Source organism: Oryctolagus cuniculus, chromosome 1 (assembly GCF_051225735.1).
Source record: "Oryctolagus cuniculus isolate XC-2025 breed Fujian yellow rabbit chromosome 1, ASM5122573v1, whole genome shotgun sequence".
NCBI lineage: Eukaryota > Metazoa > Chordata > Mammalia > Lagomorpha > Leporidae > Oryctolagus > Oryctolagus cuniculus.
In genome coordinates, this window is record NC_142867.1 from 101,909,550 (window position 1) to 101,926,921 (window position 17,372).

General features: G+C 40.2%; 1 long non-coding RNA gene across 1 annotated transcript; it reads right to left on the reverse strand.

Moving 5' to 3' along the window:
- Window positions 1-203: 203 nt before the first annotated feature.
- LOC149128527 (uncharacterized) lies at window positions 204-16,863 on the reverse strand. The gene is made up of 3 exons (XR_016219826.1): window positions 16,756-16,863; window positions 16,554-16,667; window positions 204-502 (listed from the first exon to the last, which is right to left on the reverse strand). It is a non-coding gene; the product is annotated as an uncharacterized LOC149128527 (long non-coding RNA).
- Between the last annotated feature and the right edge of the window lie 509 nt (window positions 16,864-17,372).

Below are 17,372 nucleotides of genomic sequence, written 5' to 3' on the forward strand. Positions count from 1 at the left end.
ATTCTTTCATATGCTCATTTCATTTCCTTTGGATATATTCCCAGTAGTGGGAATAGCTCAGGAGTGGGATAGCTGGGTCATATGGTAAATCAATTTTAAATTTTCTGAGGACTCTCCATACTGTTTTCCATAAACATTTTACCAGTTTGTGTTCCCACCAACAGTATATTGGGACAACTTTTTCTCTACCTCCAAGCCAGCATTTGTTATTTTTTTTTTAATTTTGTATAACAGCCACACTAACACATGCTGACAATGTTCACTTGACCAACAGAGGATACTTCCCCACCTGCTGACTTTAGGCCAGTGAGAAGTTAGCAGCCAGGAAGCAAAGGAAGGCTTGCAATGTGCTGTGGGATTGCACTTGGCCTCTTGCTCTCCAGGAGTCTGCTGTGAGAAGACCTCTCCTTGATAGCTGATGCCCCTTCAACCTGGGCTCCCGAATGTTCGCAGTGCAGCATACCTGAGCCTAGATCAGAAGTCTGTAGCCAAGGCCAAATTCCTGAAATCAAAAGCAGAGCCACATCTCAGCTAACTTGCAAATGTACACATGAGAAATACATGCTATTTGTTGCGCCTCACTCAGAGTTAGTGTTGGTTAGGTAGCCCTACTGAGGCACTAGAGACTGACATACATTTTGCCTTGTCATTACATGTTCTTCAAAAAACACTTAATACCTCAATTGCATTGAGTAATTGTACCTAATCATTCTCTGATTTTGAAATATTTAGGTTTTTCCCCAAGTTGTTGTTCTTTTGAGTCTTTTACATTTTTTAAAAAATGCTAATGATAACACATTGATACATAAATTTTTCCATTGTTTTATTTTTGAGGAGCTAATAAGGTCAAAATTGTTGTGAAGATTTTAAGATAAAACCTATGTAGTGTTCCTAGCAATCAGGGAAATGCAAATCAAAACCACAATGAGGTTTCACCTCACCCCGGTTAGAATGGCTCACATACAGAAATCTACCAACAATAGATGCTGGCGAGGATGTGGGGAAAAAGGGACACTAACCCACTGTTGGTGGGAATGCAAACTGCTTAAGCCACTATGGAAGTCAGTCTGGAGATTCCTCAGAAACCTGAAGATAACCCTACCGTTCGACCCAGCCATCCCACTCCTTGGAATTTACCCAAAGGAATTTAAATTGGCAAACAAAAAAGCGGTCTGCACCCTGATGTTTATTGCAGCTCAATTCACAATAGCCAAGACCTGGAACCAACCTAAATGCCCATCAATGGTAGACTGGATAAAGAAATTATGGGATATGTACTCTTTAGAATACTATACTGCAGTAAGAAACAACGAAATCCAGTCATTTGCAACAAAATGGAGGAATCTGGAACACATCATGCTGAGTGAAATAAGCCAGTCCCAAAGGGACAAATACCATATGTTCTCCCTGATCGGTGACAACTGACTGAACACCAAAAAGGAAACCTGTTGAAGTGAAATGGACACCATGAGAAATGGTGACTTGATCAGCATAGCCCTGACTGTTAATGAACAACTTAATACATTATCCCTCTTAGTAGTTTTTTTTTTTTTGTCTGCTCTACTTAATATGACTGGTTTAATTCTGTAATTAATACACAGTTATTCTTAAGTGTTGAAATTTAACTGAAATGTGATCCCTGTTAAACATAAGAGTGGGAATAAGAGAGGGAAGAGATGTATAATTTGGGACATGCTCAAGCTGACTTGCCCCAAATGGTAGAGTTAGAAACATACCAGGGGACTCCAATTCAATCCCATCAAGGTGGCATGTACCAATGCCATCTCACTAGTCCCAGTGATCAATTTCTGCTCACAATTGATCATAATGAAAGGACTAAGAGTCAAAGGGAGCACATAAACAAGTCTAGTACCTGCTAATACTAACCGATAGAATAAAGGGGAGAGTGATCCAACATGGGAAGCGAGATACTCAGCAGACTCATAGAATGGCGGATGTCCTAAACAGCACTCAGGCCTCAGAATCAGCCCTAAAATCATTTGGATCTGGCTGAAAAGCCCATGAGAGTATTTCAGGCATGGAAAGCCAAGACACTCTGGCAAAAAAAAAAAAAAAAAAAAAAAAACTAAATGAAAGATCTCTGTGAGTGAGATCCCAGTGGAAAGAACAGGTCTTCAAAGAAGGAGGTACCTTTCTCTGAAGGGAGGAGAGAACCTCCACTTTGAATATGACCTTGTCTAAACAAAATAAGAGTCGGAGAACTCAAGGGGCTTCCATAGCCTTGGAAACTCATGACTGGTGCATAGGGAGATTGCTGATGCCATAAACAGGAGTGTCAATTTGTAAAGTCAACAACAGGAGTCACTGTGTACTTACTCCTCATGTAGGATCTCTGTCCTTAATGTGCTGTACATTGAGATTTAATGCTATAACAAGTACTCAAACAGTATATTTCACTTTGTGTTTCTATGGGGGTGCAAACTGTTGAAATCTTTACTTAATGTATACTAAACTGATCTTCTGTAAAAAAAAAAAAAAGAAATTATCAATTCCCAACTTGACTCTCACTGGGATTAAACATGACAATAGGTCTGATCTGATTTCATCATCATTTAAAAAATCATCTATTATTTTTCACTTTATGTTTCTGTGTGGGAGCAAACTATTGAAATCTTTACTTAATGTATGCTAAACTGATCTTCTGTATATTAAGATAATCGAAAATGAATCTTGATGTGAATGGAAGGGGAGAGGAAGTGGGAAAGGGGAGGGTTGCAGGTGGGAGGGACATTATAGGGGGGAAGCCATTGTAATCCATAAGCCATACTTTGGAAATTTATATTCATTAAATAAAAGTTAAAAAAAAAGATAAAACCTATGTAGTGTTAAGCATATTACCTGTCATAAAATGGACACTTAATGATTCTCATCATTATCTTTTTGTTGTTGGTGTAGAGTCTCAGAAGTTAGGAAAACAATTCAAAGCAGGCAATTGGTACAGTAATGAAGTTCTGGCTCTGGATGTCCACAGCCCTTATCAGAGTGTCGCATTCAAGTCCTGGCTGGTCCACTTCCGATACCGCATCCTGCTACGTGTTACCCTGGGAAACAGCACCCTGACATTGGGTCAAGTACTTGAGTCCTGGCCACGCACATGGGAAACCCAGATTGAGTTCATGGATCCTGGCTTTGGCATGGCCCAGTCTTGGCTATCATAGACATTTGAGGAGTGAACCAGCGGATGAAACATCTGATGTCTGTAGCCCTCTCTTTATGTCTGTCTCCCTCCCTTTCAAATGAAATGAACATAAATTAAAACTTACGAAACAATCCAAAGCTTTTGACATGAAATATAAAGCTATTTTCCAAAAGAATTATTTCACAGCTAAGAGCACTGTGTGGATTCTAGCACACCTTTGAACGTGGGGTGTTATTTAATCTTGTTTATTTTAACAGGTGAGAAATAGTATCTCACCAAGGTTTTAATTTTTCCAGCTTTGATTACAAGTGAGGTGGAATTTGTTTAAATGATTAGTTTAACCCTTTTATTTTCTCCTTTGCAAGTTACCAGTCATGATAACAATAGGGATTCAACTTTACATGACCACAGCCATCTTAGTCATAAAACACTGTCTTGCCCTTCAGGTAACCTTGACAGTTGTCCCAAATGTTATGGGATAAACAGTCAATAAGATAACATTCCAAGCTTGTCTTGCCAGGCTGGATGCTGGAGTGTCTCCTAAGTGATGACAAGAATGTGACTATTTCTTGAGAATGTCCAGATCTCTTAGATTAGCCATGGGCCACCTTGGTCTGGCTTAATGTAAATCCCTTACTGTTGACGGGGCCATGGAGATGGATGTCTCAGGACTCCCTGAGGCCATGCTTCTGTCTATTAGTTCTCCCTAATAAACTGCACTCTTCCTTTGGCCTCACAGCACCTTCCGCCTTTGGCAGTCACTTCTCATTAACCAGGTTTTTCCAAAACAATTCAGATCACTCTCTGACCTAAAAGATATGGATATACCTAGTGCCAAAGGCCTGATGGATTTGTGTTCTGGCCCATAGGTGATCTCATGTGGTTACAGTGTCCTTGACATATGCTACATGTTGATTAGAATTTTGAATATATTGGGTCCAATAAAATATATTATTAGAATTTATTTTCCCTGTTTTTATTTTTTATAAATATTGTTTATTTGAAAGGCAGAGAGTTAAAGACAGATTTTCCATCTGCTAGTTCATTCCCCAAATATTCACAACAACTGGGGCTGGGCCAGGCCTAAGCCAAGAGCCCACAATTCAATCCAGATCTCCCGCATGAGTGGCAGGAACCTAAGTTCTAGTGCCTTTCAGAGTGGACATTAGAAAGAAATTAGTATCAGAAGAAGAGTCAGGATTCAAACCCAGGCACTCCCATAAGGCACACCCCAAGAGGCATCTTAACCCTTGTACCAAATGCTCATCCCTTTATTTCTTAAAAATAATTTTTAAAAACTTCATTTCTTTGAAAGGCAAGCAGGGGGAGGGAGGCATAGATTGCTCTCCCATCTGCTGGTTCACTCCCCACATACCCTCAAGAGGTGAGGCTAGGCCAGGCAGAAGCCAGGAGCCCAGAACTCAAGGAAGACCTCTCATGGGGGTGGCAGGTATCCAAGTGCTCAAACCACCACCTACTTTTTTAAAATTTAGCTGCTAGAAAACTTAAAATCACATACATACACACACACACACACGCACACACACATAGGACAACATTGATTAGAACTTTGAATATTATTCACCCTGTAATTCTCTGGTCTCAAAACTCTCATTGTCCTCTCCTCAGTGTTGGGTTCTCCTGCTATTACACAACCCATCAGCTGTGCTCTTCTGTCATACAAGGGATCTTCAAAAAGTTCATGGAAATCTGCATAATGAAAAAACTCTGCATGGATTTCAAAAATTTTTTGCACTAAAGCTTTTGATTATTTTTCTGAAAAACTTTTTGAAGTCCCCCTTCCTCTTATATTCTAGATAAGACTACTTGGAGCCCAGATCCCTCTCCTACAAGCCTAACCGCCTCTTAATTCAGTTCTATCATCCTGTGACTAAGCCTGCCTTGTCTGGCAACACATGTCACTGGAGTCTGGTTCATATTCCGGGATAAAGATGCAAATGTCATAAGGATTGTAAACCCCACAATGTGCACATCATATTCATTAGTATCTATGTTTATGTTTATATCCTATTTGTAGACATATATATGATACTAAGTGTATATGAATATTTATATGCTATTTCTATCATTGAAGCACATTAATCCAAATACCAACTCCATTGAAAGGTCACAAACATTCATAGCTAATAAAGGTAATAATTTTATGTGTTTTTCAAATGCCTCTTCCTCTGCCCACACCTTCCAATGTAATCATGAACCCTCTGAATCCACATTAGTGAAGACAGGAAAAGGTTATGCCAGTAGCCACTGACACTCAAAAGTTCCCCCAACACCAACTCCAATTAATGCAAATGCCACAGACATTTACTCATAATTCCTGGGGTTTTTTAGTCTATAGGGGACAGTGGTTATGGGTTAACTTACCTGGCTACAGAATTTTTAAAAAGCCATTTATGAAGGATTCAAGAAGAAAAAAAAAATAAACTCTAATCCTGATGCAAAGCAAGGCTCTTCATATGTTGAAAAGGATGAACTTGTGTGACTTAGAAATGCAGCCAGGCTTTTCAGATCCACAGCTCCTTCCTTGTCTGAATTCGTGATTGCAGGGCTGACTTGCCCTGGGGAAATCATTGCAGCACATTTGCAGTGCCAGGCCAGCCTCCTCCCTGTGCCTGCTCCTGTCCAGCAGGCTTCTTCCCCACCTCCCCCTGACATCCTAGGGGTCCAGGGAATTCAACCCAATTTGAATATGTAATCATGTGGAATAATCAGCTCAAGTCTACTCTGGCTATGTCCCCAGCTCCCTGCAACTAGTTCCCTAAATGCCTTTGAGGGATGCTGGGAATGCCTTGTCAGTTGTGAACCTTTGAGCAGTCAGTTCTCCACTCACGGTGGCTGCAAGCCCCGCTGCAAAGGAGGTAAAGGCAGAGCACAAAGGAAGAGCTGCCTTCCCTCTGAGATTCTGGTGGAACACACTCCCACAGCCTGAGAGAGAGCACTGGCCAGGCTTCCAATCAGTGTGTTTTTAAAACATTATTTTGGCAACGGAGTTGCATGAAACTAGCATTTATTCCTTTTAAACAAATCAAATAGAGATTTCCCAAGGTGCATCACCGTTCCAGGAAGTAAACAACAATTGTCCTGTTTTGTGAATCTGAAAAGATCCTCTGAAGATGCCTAAATATTTTGATTAATTTAAAGTAGATGAGCTGATGTGTAGGTATTTACAACATCAAAGTGCTTATCTGATTGAATTGCTCTCTAAAACACAACAAACAAAGGTAGGGCATTCTTCTTTAATAGTGATTTTTAAATGAATGCTCTGGCATTCTGAAGTTTTCTGAATCCGATCTAAATGCCAGAATTAACAATTGTGTGTGTGTGAGGGAAGGGCTTTGCTCTGGATTTGGCTAATCCTAATAACACGTAAGGTGCCTGCTGTGTCTCTTGAATACATGGCAATAAACAGAACCAGAGCATTCAAGTTCTTCCACTGTCCCAGTCTCGGTTAATCTTCAACACGTGTCTGAGAGATAGATATAAATAGTATTAATTACTGATGTTGCTTAAGCTGACTTCCTTTGCAGTACTTACAAAGGTCTAAAAATAACTCCTCTTTCTTAACCCAAGCATATCCACTCAGGTCAGAATTTCTTCAGACTGAGCCTGAGCTATTTTTAGCTGAAGTTCCAAAAAGCAACAATTCAAGTGTCACAATTGCATGCCTCTTTGACTCAGCAGTTGATAGCTCTGCTTCGTGCTATTCTGCTGCTCCTGGAGCTGTAGCGCGCAGAGTGGTAGGGCTGTGCTGTGTTGGGCACGACCCCCATCTCTCCAAGGTGACTACAAGTTCCTTGAGCTTCACAGTGCACAAAGCCTTGGCACAGGACTCTGAACAGCCAACATCAATACAGGTTCTTTGATAATGGGACTCTGTAATATTTCAGAGGTTGCTCTGAAGTCCTGACCCCCAGGAGGTATACTGATGGCCACTAAGGACTAAGACACCCTGTTGAGCCACAATTACAGGAGAAATTGGAGTTGAGAAATGGGTGGTTCTAGCCTAGCAGAGAAGTGAAAACCTCCATGTAACGGCTGGAGATTTCCAGAGAGGAGGCACAGTCAACAGGAATCTGGTAACCGTTTTCGGTTTTGGTCACATGATTTCGTAGGAATCTTTGTAAGCTCTCACGGAGCAAGAGCAACAGGGCCCTTTCCCTCAGTGTCAGACCAACTGCTGTCCCTGGAGCGCTACCCACGTGGCTTCTCCCAACCTTGGTGGCTGCACAAAGCAACTGGCTTTGCCTAATATGGATAGAATTACAGAATGTTGGGTTTGGAAAAACATTTGGATGCAAACATGGAAGACTTTGCCTATCTTATAATTTTCTCATTGCAAAAATAAGTTGAATGTGGGTGAGATGTGAGTTACTTTGGCACAGTTTCTCTTGGTCTTTCCCCCTTTCCAAGCCTATAGGAAACCCTGAGATCATTGTCTCAGGAAGGGGATGCAGCTGCTCAGAAAATACAACTAACCGAGGGCACTTTTTGTCTCGGTTTTAAAAGGGGAAATTTGGAGTTTGGGAGATGACGTGTAGGTAGAATGTGTGGGGGAAGCAGAGGTCAGGGAACATTCATTTCCTCCACATGCTGCCTCAAATAGGATTCTCTGAGGTGTGTTGGAGGGAGGGAAGAGCAGGCAATGAGAACAAGCAGAATGATGGGTCCAGGAGCTAAGTTCCCCTCTTTCTGGGGAGGTCCCAATACCTAAAAGAGAAGATGGCTTCATGCAGAGTCCAGGTACATTGGCCCATTGCTTTCCAAAAAATGTCCTGCCCATAATAACAAAGCAAAACACCTATGTGAATCTGTAGTCATAAAGGCCGTGCTGCAGGCCAAACTCTGTCCATGGATAACTCACAGGGAGCAGGTGACTCAGCCAAAAGTCCCCCACCACCACCACCGCACCACCACACAACCACCACTACCACTTCACTGGCCAAGGCAACGTGTAAATCCCCCCTGGGCCTTTGTCCCTACCTTGGAGAAGGAGAGAGAAACATCAAATGACCCAAGATGGTTACCATTAGCCTGCCAGTATTATGAAGGTTAAACATTAAATTGAGTGAGATGAAATGCTAAAATTATTCTAGGTCAACAATCTGTTAACTGATATTTATAAATTTATTAGATATGTAAAATACTTGTCACTACCAAACACATGAAAAGGATCCAAAATATTCTCTAGGTTATCAGTAATAATAATAGCATTTATGCATTCAAAGTCAACTATACAACCTAAAGCTACTTTTCACTTGTATAAGTATCATTTGGCCTCATATGGTTATTGTTCATCCAGACTGAGAAATGGTGGTTCACATCATTGTTCTCTTAAAATCATTCTTTAAAAAGAGAAAAATGTTAAATGCTTATTGTCATTTCAGGGCATAGAGAAAAGACGAGAGGATGAAGTGTATGTGTTGATTCATCTACAGTAAGTGGCCCTTGGATCTATTTTGTTTAGCACTCTGACAATTTATTTGGCAAACTATAGGAATGTGCATGCATCCCTGGTAGGTTTTCATTCTGCTGATTTTATTTATTCAAACTAAGCTACTTCTGAGTCTCCATTAAAACAACTAATATTTTAACTCCCCACTCAACACCATGTTATCTTAAATTTAATCACCATGTGAATTTACTTCTTTAACAACTTTTTTCCCTTTCTTGTTCTTCAGTTTTTACCATCTATGCAGACCTCTTTGAGTTCATCTCCCTTTTCCTCTCCTACACTCCAGTAACTCAAGTATGCTGGAGAAAATTCACACATCAAAGCTATTTGGTGCCAGAATCCCAAGCATGGCTTCCAAAAGCAGCTGAGCCCTCAGTCAGGTGGCTCCACTCTTCTGATTCTCCCCCTGCCTCTCTGACTTCTGTTAGTCTTCTTTGTAAACCTTTTTTTCTTTTCTTAAATATTAGTGTCCTTACATTCTGGCTTTGGCACTTTATTCTCCAATATGCCCTCCTAAAATATCTCAGCCACTATAATAACTAATAATGATTCTCTGATCCCAACCAGACCTTCTGAGCCTAACATGTACGCATTAATAGACATTTCCAACTACATCATTAACACATTTTAAACACAAGTTGAAAAATGAACACATTTACTATTACCCCATCCAGCAACTTAGCCTATAACCACATTGCCTATCTCTCCAGTTAAAAGGAAACAGATGATATGCCTACTCATAATTCAGATTCAATAAATATTTGTTCAATCAGTGAATCACTTCCATGATCAACTAGCTTCATCTTATCAGAAGGAAAATGAATATCCTGAAAAAACTTGCATTTAAAAGCAGTGCCCACCTTTTATGAGCCTTGTTTTTCCTTCTCTAAGTGTTCACAAACAATCCATTTTATATTTGGCTTGGGTAAACAGAAAGCTTGTTGGCTTAACATTCATAATTTTGTGAAGAGTAGGTTCTTTTGGAAGTCAGAATAAAGTGGGTCTTTCTGTTGTCTGAGTACCTCCTCAAGTTCCATGATTCCTCATAGATTGTCATGTGTGGTCTCATGACCCTATCTACCCTGAATTCCAGTCATCTATGGCATAGTTGATATGAACTCATTGACAGCCTGTGACATGATTTATTTGAGCATAGCTGATAAGAACTATTCATATTAATGTGGACTTGTTAGGAAAACTTTTAAAATTTGTCTTAAAGGCAGAACTACAGAACAGAGACAGATAGGGAAAGACAGAGATCTTGGGCCAGCATTATGGCATAACAGACTAAACTGTGGTCTGCAATGACAGCATCCCATGTGGGTACCAGTTGAAGTCCCAGTTGCTGTACTTCCCTTCCAACTCCCTGCTAATGCTCCTGGGAAAACATTAGAGAATGGCCCAAGTCCTTGGGCCCCTGCACCCACGTGGAAGACCTGGAAGAAGATTTGGGCTCCTATCTTTGGTGTGGTCCAGCCCTGGACATTGTTGCCATTTAGGAAGTGAACCAATAGATCTCGATCTCTCTCTCTCTCTCTCTCTCTCTCTCTCTCTCGCTAACTCTGCCTTTCAAATAAATAAGATTTTAAAAAGGGATCTTCCATCCACAGATTCACTTCCATGGCTGCAGCATGGCCAAAGCCAAGAGCCCAGAACTCTATCCAGGTCTTCGATATTGATGGCAGGCACCCAAGTACTTTGGCCATCATCCCCTACTTTCCCAGGTCTGTTAGCCAGGACTGGATCAGAAGCAAAGCAGCTAGGACTCAAACTAGTTATCTAGTATGTGATACTGGCATTACAAGCTGTGGCTTAACCCACTGTGCCACAATGCTGGCCCCTGGATAGCTCTTTTTTTTTAAGCAATTTATTAGTACATTAGATTCTAAGGGTCACAGCAAATGCATGATAACTATTACAAAACAGAATTCTCAACAGTTCTTAAGTTAATGTGATGTTAATACTAAGAGAATAGATTCCGTATAGTTCATAGATAGAATTCTAAGAATATAATACTTCCCTTCTTCTTTCCTTCCCTCCCTCCTCTTCCTTTTTTAATTTTTGTAATGTAAATTAAAAATGTTATCTCAAAAATGGATAGCTCCTTTTGATTCTTAAAGTAAATGTTTGTTATTCCCTTTCTAACTGAAAATACTTCTCTTTGACTAAAAAGAAAAACTTAAATCATGAATATTACAGTTCTGAATTTTTCTTTCTTATTGTCTATTAACATTGCACAATTTTTCCTAAGCAGTAGATATTCCTTCCTTATTTTTCTGCCTCTAAAATCTGACTTTGGGATTCCATTTTTGCTGTCCTTTGTATGTTTGCAAAGTCTACTAATTTTGAATTTCAACCTTTCTGATTCAGTTTTTCCAGATTACTGATTCCATTTCTGGTTAGTTTTTTTTCCCCTCTTCCCAGTCTGAAATCATGATTTTAAAATATGTAACTAAAATGTCAATAATAACATTGGTGATAATAGCTGTTAAGTCTTTATTACATTACTAGGCACATCACATTCAATCTTCTAATTTCACAATTACCCAAGGAAGTAGGTATGAAAATCCCTGTATTTTAGAGGAGGAAGTGAGATTTAATGAGAAGTTTCCCAACGTACGCTGGTAAACTGCAGAACCTGGGACTTCAACCAGGGTCTGAGAGCAAGAGCCCCAGTGCCTGAGTTTAATTTTATCCTGTGTGAAAAATATGATGGAACCGAGCTTAAACTCAGAGGCTCCTGAGGCCAGGGAGGGAGTGCCATGCGTGGACTGGGTGTTTGCTAGGTAAATGTGATATGATAGTTCTTGGTCCACAAAGACATGTTTCTCCTTGGTTTTCTTTTCTTTTTTATTCTGGCCTCCAGGAAAGACTCACAAGGCAAAGACAGCCTTAATATGCCCACAATAATGACATGGGCTTGATGCTAAGTGGCAGTGCGCACCCAGATCAGGAATGGAGCAGAATTACTGGGGGAGTTGGAAGGCACTGCCTTTCCTCAGTGGTTCTCAGAATGTGGAACCCTAGCCGCCACCACCACAGCAGCAACCTGAAAGTCTGTTAGAAATAACATTGTGGGGCACCAGCCCAAACCTGACTGAGAAGCTCCAGGCTGGGACCCAGTAATCTACAGTGATTCTGAGGCAAGCTCAGGTCTGATAAGCATTTCTCTACCTAAAAGGAGTAAATGCCACTCAGCTTAAGTTGCTTTTTGCCACATGGGAATATGAATCATATGTTATCAGAGTCTTTCAAGGTTAGAAGGAAGCTGGAAATCTCAATTATTTTGATTCTTTGAACTTTTAATATTTTCTTAAATGCTTTACAACACTGGGCAAACCAAAACATATATGCAAGCTTGTTCCAGCCCTTCAGACAATCGATCTCTCAAAAGACTCTAAGTTTTATGTACATGTTTATATTGTAGTAAGTAATAACTTCTTATTGAATTGTCAGTTAACTGGATGAATGAATTAGGGTCTCCTTTCCATTATAACTACTTGTTCAGGGAACAGACTGTCAACCTCACAGTAACATTTGATGGAGTTTCAATATTTCGATTAAGGTATTTTCTCTGATAGGAATTATCAAAATATGATTCATTTTGAACAGCCATTTGAATTTTTATGAAATAAAACATTAGCTCTGAGGATTAAAAATCATCCCACAAACATTTGTAAACTAGCATTTTATGAAATATTTTTTCTTAATGGTGTGTGTGTACATTTAGGATATGCTGAACACTTATAGACCAACTATAAGTGTGGTTCCATGTTTTCATTGGCCTGTGAAAGGCCTCTGTCCAGTGTTGTGATTCAAAGCTTTAATTGTGGATGAATAGGAATATCTTCGAGACGTTGCAAGGGTATTGTCCTAGATCAGTCAGAGTTGTAGAAGAGGAGTCTTTAAGGAAAATAAAATAGACTGTGATGGCCTCAACATGGAAAGACTGAAAAGTCCAAAAGTGGAAACAAGATCACTGTGGAGAATTGCCTGCCCAATATGAGGTTGGAAAAGTGAAGAAAGTTGAGATTGTGGAAGGCCTTGTAGACCTCATTAGTCATTTGGAGCTCTATAGTGAAGACATTGGGAACAGATTTCAATATAGTTATGGTTCCCTAAAAATGAGTCTTTCAAAGAACAGTTTGGTTGTACAACAGGAACTTGGTGGAAAAGAACTAGGGCAGATCTAGAAAGTCATTATAGGTAGGAGGCCATTCCATGTACGGTACAGTGCTGCGGTGGTGATGATAAAACTGCAGGGATTACGCAGGTTTAGTAAGTGCGCAGTAATCAAATTTATAGAGCTTTGTGTTTACAGATCACTGTAATAAACCAAGGACCTAACTCCAAGGGTCGTCACTAGAATCTGCCTGCACAGGCCAGAGTATCATACAAAACCAGCTCCCCGACTAATCCTACACCATCTTCTAGATTCACAGGCCTACCCTCCCTGTCTGCAGGTGTATATTCTAGAACAAGAAAGCAACCACCATTTTTAACTTCAAGGCCACATGAAATTGTCCTGAGTTCCAAAACAACTTTGGGAGAATGGCTTATTTAGAAGTTAAATATTCCTTGCCAGTTGTTTACTATGAGATTCCCAGATTGAAAACATCTAAACAATATTCTTACTCTAATAAGGTCTGGACCCCTAAAATTGATTCTCCACATCATATTTCCTTATCAAAGCAAAATACTTTGGCACAGTTTGATGACTCTGATATGATAAGTGTCTTCCTACTCATCAGTCAAAATCTAAGACACAGTGTTGGTGCCATGCCTGCTTTGAAACCCTACTAACTTCCTTCTGTAAGGGAAGTTTGTAATTTAGGGCACTGTAGGTTCCCAAGATAAAAGTAATTACACTGTCATCAAGTATTTTTGTACTCCATTTCCATCTTAATGAAAATGCAGTAGAGAAACTTTCAGAATCTTCATTTGCTTTAGGAGTTGGGAATTTACCATCACAGACGCTTACCAAATGAAGATTATGGCCCATCTAAATGAAAGGAAATATAAGGTTAGAAATAAAAGTAATGAATATTAAACCCAATACTTAGATAAGCATCTCTTGAAATACAATGGTCATTTGAAAATTCTTTATCAGTTAAGAACTCTTTTTGTCAACCTAAAGAGACTATAAAGGAATTGGGGCAGTACAATATACACTTATCTCATTAACAGATGAAAACTTGAACCAAAATCAGTAATACAGTTGTAATGGTCAGATACATACTGTGTATGGAAGGCAGATGCCTCAGTGCTCAGCAGTGAACAGATAGGACAGATTGAGGGCGGGAAAGCTGCACCCATCAATATTTCTGAGGTACATGGAAAAGCTCTGCTTCTCCTCCCAAGGCACTGGGACCCTAAGGCAACCGAAAGCCTAGGCCTAGGAAGTACAGGTTGAATGCCCTCACCTGAAGTCCTTGGGACCAGAAATGTTTCAGACTTGGAGATGTTTTGGATTAGGAAATATTTGCATATATATAAAGACATCTTAGGAATGTGTAAGCCTACACATAAAATTTATTTATATTTCATATGTATTTTTTACACACAGCTTGAAGTTAATTTTATGCTATATTTTTAATAATTTTTTGCCTGAAAAATATCATGTGGAATTTTCCACGTTTAGTTTCATGTCAGCACTCAAAGTGTTGGATTTTGGACTTGTTGAATTTCAGATTTGTGAATTAAGGGTGATCAGCCTATGTGAACAGAAAGAATACAAGCAGGCCTGGTCCTTCACTCTTTTTTATTTATTTGAAAGGCAGAGCCACAGAGAGGCAGAGACAGAAACAGAGAGAAGAGGTCTTCAATCTGCTGGTTGACTCCCCAGATGGCCACAACGGCCGGAGCTGTGCCAACCCAAAGCTAGGAGCTGGGAGCTTCCTCCAGGTCTCCCACATGAGTGCAGGGGCCCAATGACTTGGGACATCTTCTACTGCTTTCCCAGGCCATAGCAGAGAACTGGATCGGAAGTGGAACAGCCAGGGCTCAAACCGGCGCCTGTATGGGATGCCGGCACTGCGGATGATGGTTCTACCTGCTATACCATGGTACCAGCCCCAGTCCTTTACTCCGGATGTTATCCAGGGAATAACAGAAGCAGTGGCTACTGGGATGAAGTCTTGCCTAAGGCACTCTGATAGTGATAGTCACTAAGTGAGGACAAATGTTGAGACACCAGAGAGGGACTTCTTATTTTCATATGACAGTTGAGACATCAGACCTTTTTGTTTGTGGGATACCATTTGCTATAAACGTAAGTGGTGCTACCCCTGGCTTGTTGAGGTTAGGAGTGAAGTGCATCACAGTGGCAGCCTGAAGTTATTCCAAGGCAGATATATGCATGTGAGTGTGTTCTATTTTTATTGTATTTACTAGTTATTAAAGCAAACAAACGTGGGATTTAGAATGGATGTTGAAAAAGTATTATCAGCTTCATTAGATTGAGAAACTCCATACTCCTGAGGGAATCTGTAGGCACAAATCACCACTTCTCTGGATGCTGTTGTTTACATACAGCTGGCTTGGTTAATACTTGGTAGATTATAATCAACACCACAGTAGCACATGGGTTTGAATATATGCTGTTAAATTCCATGCAATTGGTGGAGTTGATTTTATTGTGTGTAACTTCTTTATCTGCTCAACAAAAGTAAGTTTGTGTGAAGTTAGATTACCTTATAAAACAGAACTGGACCTTTTTTTCCTCTTGCAATGTTATGGCAAAGGAAACTGAGCAAAGAAATTGAATTTTATATCTGAAAGAGATGGAGTCTAACATTTATCAAACATCTCTATGACAAGTGCTTTACCTAGGCTACAAGTTAACCCTCCTCAAACCATCTGAGGCATAGGAATTACTGTTACAATTTTATAGTTGAAGAAACTGTTCCTTAGGCACTTAGGGAGCTGACTGAGGTTCTCACTGCCGATGAGCAGCAGAAGCAGGGTGTAGACGCAGGGCTATTTCACATGCGTGTTTCAGATTCCTAATTCTGTGCTGCTCTCTAGGACCTGCTAGGTACCACCCGGGCTGTTTTTCCACATGGGAGAACCAATAATTAGTTTCCTTTCTCTCCTTGCAGATAAGCAAACTGCAGCTCAGAATAATTAGGTATCTTCCCAAAATCAGATGATTACCTAATGCCAGCGAAGTCAAGCCCAGGACTCCTGCATTGCTCCCCACTCTGTCCATCAACAGATGACTTTCACAGTCTACTAACGCCAGTGTATCATTTTTCAGTAAGTTGTTTGTAATCTTGACTGACCGTTCCCTGTTGAATCTTGGTGACATCCAGGGTCCCCCTACTTCCCAAGACCCAAGCAAGACTCTTTGTGGTCTCCAACACACCTAGGAAGTCCTATACCCCCTCCATGATTCTGTCTGTTCCTGCAGGGCTTGTGTTCTGCAGATCCACCCCTGCTGTAGCTGACCTCCTGCTCTTCACTTGGCATCCTGCCATTTTTCCTTAATTGCCACCTGGGTTCCTAAACTGATTTCCAACTATCTTCCTTAGTTGTACAAGAAAGCTAGAAAATCAGTCATGCAAAGACTGTGTAGCACGTTTTTCAGAAAGTAAGAAATAGATGGAGTTGAATAGAAATACAATAGAACTGAATGATAGTGAATCCTGTTTAATAAAGTCTTTTTCTGGATTTCTCATATTGCTCAGCCATTTGCTCTCCTTTCTGTCCCCTCCCCACAGCAGCAATGTTGTAAATGCAAAGTAATTCTACCTTCCATGTTTTTCTGCCCCCACAAATTTCCAAACTCTATCATGGGGCTGCTTTTCTCTCCCAAATGTTTCATCCAAGTATTTTCTTTTTTCAAGATCATTTCTTCCCCAAAATGAATTCTATTAATTAGTAAAAAAAAAAAAAAAAAGTATTTTTTTAACCACTTACCAACTAGGCACATGTTCTGAAAAGTGCACAGGAAGAAAATCTGCTCCAAAAGAGTAATTAAACGCAGGAAGGCATAAGTGCACATAATTCAGATTTCTGTCGGTTCTCACCAGTCTGTGAAAACAATGAGATCACACGGCATTTACCAAGTCAGTGTCTCCAACACGCCCACCCACTCCAGGAACCTTATGTTCTGACCGACCTGAGGAAGCTCCGTCTCACACAAACTCAGCCAACACAGCTATGAAAACTACGTATCCTAAAATTAAAGGGGAAAAGGTATCCGAAGGCTGAACAAAAGAGAGTTACGGGGATGACCACGGGCAAAAACTTGCTTACCTGAGTTTTAAGTCAGTTGTTTGGTTTTCTGAATTTGAGTCATCAGGGTTCAATAGTAACAGCTTCCACATATCTGTTTATTTAATCTGTTTGTTTATTTAAAAAAAAAACCCTAAGATTATCTGGGGTTTCCATTTCTGACCAAATGGAAAGTATTAACATTCAGAAAGAAACTGACAATGGAAATCCGTTGAACATCACATCACCACATTTTTGTTACAAGTGAGAAAAATCAGTCTATTGAAAGACAGTTTTGCCAAGCAATTTCTACATTAGGTGCTCCCACAAGTCCTCTAGCTCTTGTCTACAATTCCCAAAATCCAAGGAGTTCAGAAAGGCTTGAATTGTGGACTGACAGTTTCTAGTAACACCATTTGGTAACAAAAGCTGAACTGAACAGGTGGAGGCTGCGTGTCGTCCTCATTCTTCCCTCTTGGCGGAGAGCTGTGTGCCCCCTGGAGGAGCAGGAATATGTGTGAT